The sequence below is a fragment of the Kogia breviceps genome, chromosome 2, assembly GCF_026419965.1.
Source record: "Kogia breviceps isolate mKogBre1 chromosome 2, mKogBre1 haplotype 1, whole genome shotgun sequence".
Classification (NCBI taxonomy): domain Eukaryota; kingdom Metazoa; phylum Chordata; class Mammalia; order Artiodactyla; family Physeteridae; genus Kogia; species Kogia breviceps.
Window position 1 is genome coordinate 136374160 of NC_081311.1, and position 7558 is coordinate 136381717.

The following is a 7558-nucleotide window of genomic DNA, read 5'->3' on the forward strand; positions in this document are numbered from 1 at the left end:
ATGTGGAGGGTGTATCCAGTGAACTGAGATTAAAAGTTTAGACATATTACTGCTCACTTACCTCTGTATATGGCAACCAGAAGAACTGTGTATTCATATCAGAAATCTTAGAATTATCTTTGTACAATATTAAATTTTACAAATTTATCTGCAATCCACTTATTCTTCCCATTATGGCTCCTTCCAGGAAACTTGACACTCTCCTTTTGGTGGTCTCAGGAATCTTTTCAACATAATTATTTCTTAAGAAAAATAGATTGCTTTGAGCATAAAATTCATATGTGGTTCTGCCATATTTATTAAATGGATCTTGAAGTATTTGATTCTTGGTTGAGAGTAGAAGATATCCACAGTGGTTTGAAGAGAGCTGTTATCTTCAGAAGTGTTTCTGTAAATCACTCTTCTCAATAACTTCTCCTTTTGTCGATTTACTTAAACTTTCAAGAAACTGTTCAGAAACTTTTACATAAGGAGCTAGGCTGGTCTTCTTATAATCTCTGATTCTATGCTTAATATCAGATTCAGCTTCCTTCTCTTTTTCGTATTCACTAGTGGAAATAGTATCCAATTCACGGCACATGGTGCTTATGGTTGGTACAGTAAATGGATCAAACTGATCTACTTTCTGTAAATCAATAAGCACACTGCAATCTGTTTTAGGTTGAACACTAAAAGGGCTCTTCAGTCAATGGTTGATTCCTTTGCTAATACTGATATCCAGCTGTGGAAAACAATACTGGAGTGCGATCTCTCACTACAGCCAGGGTCCACATTTGTCATTTTCGATGTTATTCTGACACCTGCTGGCTACCTTCTTCAAATGCTCCCAACCCTGAAGCGAACTGTGATGATTTTGGAAGTTTTGTTGATGTTCATCATGAATTGTTTCAGAAACAAGGCCTACAATCTTATTCCAGCTTTATTTTCAAGAACATCTTGATCAAGTCATATTCTTCAATGTATTTTTTTATTATGTTTATAGATTTTCTGACAAAAGGGTTAATTTTTTCACGTAGGTGAACTTTCTTTGTAACGTCTTGGCCACCCCTTAACAAGCCTCAAATACTCAACTACCCCAGAAAGTACTTCAGAGGGCAATTTTCTGATTCATCCCAGACCCAGCAATGAATACCTCTCCTTCCAGAATATACCCAGAGACGATGCTTAAATCCCAAATCCTCCTTCAGGGCTCTGTCGATGGTGCATATGACGAATGTCATAAGAGCCCAGAACTTAGAACACTTGTCTACATCCTCTTTTCCAGATCACTCTGGTTGTTGAAGGATTGGTAGTGAACGTAAATATCCTTCCAACGTAAATGAATATTCACGGTTTCGAAAGTAATTCAGTAATTCTTTATCACTCCACCATAGTTGAGCCAGCGACAGTACTGGGCATCTGGAAAGAGCCTCTGGTAATAAAGCTTAAGCAGCTTGGGCAGCTGGGCGGCGTCCAACGCCTCCACAGAGCGCGGAACTCGTCCCAGGCCGGATGGCCCAGAGAATTGGCGGGAACCTCAAACCGCAGCCGCGGCCACTGCGCAGGCGCATCGCGGCCTCAGCGGCCATCGGCAGCCGCCTGTGGGAGTTGTAGCTCCCGCTTGGGAGATGGCCTGGCGCCTGGAGGCTCTGCAGCATCGCTGCCCATCCGCTCTGACAGTGGATCCAACGCTCAGATGGAGAGAAGGAGGCCATGCCTATTCCAGAAAGAAGTTCTTCTGCGGGAAGGTGAGCCCTTGAGCATATTGAGAATTATCAGCCCGGTGAAGAGCACGTGAGGCAGGGTGACGTGTGTGGGAAGGGACGGGATGTCCCAGGTACTCCCCAGGCACGCCCCTCCTCCCGAATCTCCATTCTGTTCACCAACCTGGAAGCTCTCAGAGTGATTTTTAGTACACTGCAACTTGCCTGCTGCAAAACCCCCAAAACCCGTGTATGCCTGAGGACGAGGAGGTTGAAATAGAGGGGGAAGGGTAAGCTTATTTGCTCTCTCTGCTCAGGTGGAACTGCTGCCAGGAGTCTGAGCTCCACAGAGTATGAATTAACTTGAGATGGAGTTCAGAATTTGCTTATTAGTCTCCAAAACTTCACGGCCAAAATGGTTTAGAAATTGGCCAAAATAAGACATGGTTTCTGTCTGAGTAAAGCTTCAGTTGATTCTTTCAGACATGGTTATCTAAATTTCAAAACAGTGAGAAAAAGAAACCACTCAATTGGTACTTGACTCTGGTTCACTGACTATCTAAAATACTGCAAAAAGTTAGCATTACTCACATTTTGGGGAGAGTATCTGGCTTAAGAGTATTTTTCCCTATCCTAAGACCATAAATATATGCTCCTATATTTTCTTTAAGAATAGTTCTTTATTAGTCTGTTATACATTTTTTTTAAGTCTAGTGAAAAAAAGAACTTGCTGGGGGAGAAGGCCATGGAAGGGCTTGGGTACCATGGAAGATAGAATATATTTAAGTATCTATTCTGTATTTCAGGAAGATAGAGATATTGTTAAATTTTTTAAAAAAGAAAGGAGAGGCAGCAACCAGAAAAAAATGGAAGGATGTATGAATTTAAACCCATCAAAGGAAATCTGATCTGTCAAGTGCAGGGCAGGAAAGGAAAAATGGAAAAAATATAAATAAAAGAAATACAAAGAAACTTGGACAAAATAAAGAATGAAATACAAACAAATAAAGAAGGAAATACAAAGAAACTTGGACAAAACTTGTATTAATGAGCACTGGCTGTCATAATAAAATACCATAGACTGAGTGGCTTAAACAACAGGCTTTTATTTCTCACATTTCTGGAGGTTGGGAAGTCCACTATGAAGATTCAGTTCCCTGGTAAGGGCTCTCTTCCTGGGTTGCAGAAGGCTACCTTCTCACTGTTCTCACATGGTGGAGAGAGAGGAAGCAAGCTCTCTGATGTCTCTTATAAGGGCCCTAATCATTAGGGTCATACCTTCATGACCTCATTGAAATCTAACTGTCTCCACCTCCAGCTGCCATCACATTTGTGGTTAGGACTTCAACATGTGAATTTTGGAATGACACTGTTCAGTCCATACTGTTCCACTCCTGGCTCCTCAAAATTCATGCCAGTCTCACATGCAAAATATATTCACACCATTCCAGGGCTTCCCTGGTGGCGCAGTGGTTGAGAGTTCGCCTGGTGATGCAGGAGACGCGGGTTCGTGCCCCGGTCCAGGAAGATCCCACATGCCGTGGAGCAGCTAGGCCTGTGAGCCATGGCTGCTGAGCCTTCACTTCCAGAGCCTGTGCTGCGCAACAGAAGAGGCTACAGCAATGAGAGGCCCGCGTACAACAACAACAACAACAATATATATATATCTCCACACCATTCCAGTAGCCCCAAGCCTTAAATCTTTTGAGAATTAATTCTAAATTCAAAGTCCAAAGTCTCATCTAAATAGAAAATCAGATATGAGTGTTGCTCGAGCTATGATTTATCTGAGGCAAAAATTCCTCTCTAGCTGTAAAGTTGTGAAACCAGACAAGCTCTGTGCTTCCAAAATACAATTGTGGGATGAGTATAGTATAGACACCCCCATTCCAAAGGGGAGAAGTAGGAAAGAAGGAAGTGGTGATGAGTCACAAGCAGGTCAAAAACTAGCATAGTGAATTCCATCAGATTATAAGTCTCAGAATAATCCTCTTTTGTTTGATGCTTTTCCTTCTGGAACCACTGAGGCAATAGTTCTGCTCCTGCAGCTGTGCAGGGCAGGGGTCATGCCCTCAAAACTCTGTCAGGTGGAGGTCATTTCCCCAAGGCTCTTCCAGGTGAGAATCTAGCCTTGAAGGTTCTGGGTGACCCCAGCCCCACAGCTTCAGTCGGGAGCCATATGGCCTGTTGAAACTGAAGTGGTGGCCTTAATGATCTCTGAATTGTATGCAGGGCCATTCTTTCCTTTTTTTAAAATTGAGGGATAACTGATACACAGATAATATTAGTTTCAGGTGTACAACATGATTTGATATTTGTATATATAGTGAAATGATCACCACAATAAGTCTAGTTAAGATCCCTCAGCATCTGCAATTACAAAATTTTTTTTATTGTGATGAAAAATTTTAAGATCTACTCTCTTAGCAACTTTCAAGTATGCAATACAGTGTTGTTAACTATAGTTACCATGCTGTACATTACACCCTCATGACTTATTTATTTTATTTTAAAAATTTATTTATTTATTTATTTTTGGCTGCATTGGATCCTTGTTGCTGCACGTGGGCTTTCTCTAGTTGCAGCTAGCGGGGGCTACTCTTTGTTGGGGTGCGCTGGCCCCTCACCACGGCGGCCTCTCCCACTGTGGAGCATGGGCTCCAGGCACACGGGCCTCAGTAGCTGTGGTCCATGGGCCCAGTAGCTGTGGCTCAGGGGCTCCAGAGCACAGGCTCAGCAGCCATGGCACACGGGCCCAGCTGCTCTGCGGCACACGGGATCCTCCTGGACCAGGGTCTGAACTGCGCCGCCAGCAATGGCAGGCGGTCTCTCAACCACTGCCACCAGGGAAGCCCATACTGGAAGTTTGTACATTTTGATCCCATTCACCCATTCTGTCCACCATCACCCACCCCTACCCCCAGCCTCTGGCAACCACCAATCTGTTCTTCTCTGTATCTATAAGCTTGTTTTCTTTCACTGTCATTCTTTTCTTTTCTTGAAGAATAGTGCATGTTTGCAGCCGAAAATCTTTATTGTCCTGTCCTGTAGAATCTAAGAAGTCCAATAACCTTTCTTTATTTCATCCTGTCTTGATCCCCTTCAATTCAAACTGGCAGTGTTTCTGCTTATATAATCTCATGATCTCTTTACCAAGTGATGGTCCAGCCATATCCTTGGTGTTATCTTCTGAATACACTTTCTCATTTTTTGAAATATGGACAGGCTGAGAACTTTCCAAATCTTTAAAATTTGTTTCCTTTTTGTTTAACAATTCCTTCTTCAATTCATCTCTTCCTGAATTTTACTATAAGGAGGCAAGAGGAAACAAGCTGCTTCTTCAATGTTTTGCTTAGCAATGTCCTCAGCTAAATATCCAGTTTCATCACTTGCAAGTTTTACCTTCTACAAAACACTAGCACACAAACACATTCAGCCAAGTTCTTCACTGCTTTATAACAAGGATTACCTTTCCTCTGGTTTCTAATAACATGTTCCTCATTTCCATCTGAGACCTCAAAATGGCTTTTAACGTCCATATTTTTGCCAGTATTCTGCTTATGATTATCTATGTATTTTCTAACAAGATAGAAGTTTTCTCTCCAGCTCTCTTCCTCTTTTTCTTCCTGAGTTCCTCAGAATCACTCTTAATGTCCATATTTCTAGCATATAGCTCAGAACTCATCAGGCAGGTCTTTACCCATTACCCAGTTCCAAAGCTGTTTCCACATTTATAGATATTTGTTGTAGCAGCACCTTACTTCTTGGTATAAAATTTATATTAGTCTGCTCAGGCTACTGTAACGTAGCCTTAAACAGCAGGAATTTATTTCTCACAGTTCTGGACACAGGGAAGTCCAAGATCAAGGTGCTGGCCCATTCGGTTCTCCATTGAGGGCTCTCTTCTGGCTTGTAGATAACTGCCTTCTTGCTGGGGCCTCGTATGGCAGAGTGAGAGCAAACAAGCTCCCTGGTGTCTCTTCCTAGAAGAACACTAATTCCATCGTGAAGCCTTCCACGTTATATATGGTATATATGATACATATAATATATGTATATAAGTGTATGACATATTTATATAGTGTATAAATATGTGTTATATTTAATATATGTTTAAATCCAGCAATACTTATTAAATCAACTTAAAGTCAACAAAAGCTATAAAACAGGAGCTAACTTGGCAAGAATATGTAATTTTATTAAGAAAATAGTTGTATTAAATTTATTAAACAAATTTGTATAAATAAATCTCAGGACTTGTTGGGACAAAATAAGTAGATTGGAGCGAACAGAGTTTAGAGCACATGGCTGTGTAGACAAATGGATGCAAAACTATGTAGATATATTGGAGCCAAACTGTAAATATTATTACTTTAAATTTTAGCCTACTATTGTTGGGGCGTATGGAAGGCTTTCACAAAAGTTAAATGGCATGACCAGAATTATATTTTAAAAATATAATTATGGCAATGGAATCAAAGCTGAATTGAAACAGAGAGCAAGAGGACACTAGAAAAAATGTAATCAGCCAGGAGGTTTCCTCAGCTAAAGAAAAGAAGGTCCTATACCAATGGTAAACTAATTTCCTTTCAGTCAGTTAAAGTTACTCCCATGTTCAGGAATCTATCATGGCTCATTTTCCACTGGTGAAAGCCTCAAATCTACCTGGCATTAATGACACCAACATTTTAACCTCACTCTTTGAATATAATCATTTCCTAAACTGTTTGTTTAAAAGTGCTCCTGAAACTTGTAGTAAAGTGATTTAAAGAAGACATGAAATCTAGCATGGCTCCTGTCACTCTGCTTGTGTGACCTCATATAAGTATTTTAATCCCTCAGTGGGGCTTTTTTCCTTACCTGTAAGTTCCATGAGGGCCTGGACCATGTCTATCTTGTCCATTATTATGTTTCAGCCTAGAGTGTAAAACATAATAAGTGCTTAATAAACACCCATTTATTAAGTGGTGTGATAATAATTTTTGCCTTATGTACCAGATAGGGGTCCTGTGAGAATCAACCCAAAGAATGCAGGGGATAAGCATTTTACAGTTTAGCCATGTTAAAAATCTTTGTTCGATTATGACTTGGTTATAAACAAACAAATAAATAAATGTGTGTGTGTGTGTGTGTGTGTGTGTGTGTGTGTGTGTATGTGTGTCTGCCTGTCTGGTCTACTTACAGAAATAATGCATGTTTACTGTAGAAAATTTTTAAATTTAGTAAATCACACACAAAAATAACAACAGATATTATTATGCTATGCAGAGATAATCAGCAAGATGAGCTTACACTTAGGCTTTTTCTAATGAAATATACATCTTTAAAAAAGACCATATGTCATAGGATATTTTATACTCTATTCTTCTCTTAGTAATTGTTGGAGGAAGTTATTGAGAGGACATGAATGCCTCTTGACCCACAAGCTCCTTACCATCTCCCCCCACCCCCTGCCTTGGAAGAAATGTTCCATCTTCTGTTCTCATACTAGAAGCCAGATAAAGGATGCAGCTTTGACAGAGTAATGTGTTATTGAGGCCATCTAAACTGTATATATGACTGAGCCTTGTTAAGGCCTCTATTTAAATTCTTAAGATTCTGACAAGTGGGGGCAGAAATCTACTTGCCTTGTGGTTGCCCAAGACAAGCCTCATGTGTAAGCTCCCTTGCTTATTAAAACTGCTGCCACCCACAGGAAAAAAATAAAAGAAAAAGTAAAAGGTTGTTGTATTAAGTTTATTTAACAACTTTGAATGAATAAAATGGTATATCATATTCATGGAATGACATAACATACTAAATGTGTCAAATATTACCAATTTTCTCCAAATTACTTTACAGATCCAATGTAATCTCAAAAATAATTAAGCTGGATC

General features: G+C 40.2%; 1 pseudogene; it reads right to left on the minus strand.

Moving 5' to 3' along the window:
* Positions 1-376: 376 nt before the first annotated feature.
* Positions 377-6570, minus strand: LOC131750392 (DNA primase small subunit pseudogene; annotated as a pseudogene).
* Positions 6571-7558: the final 988 nt, after the last annotated feature.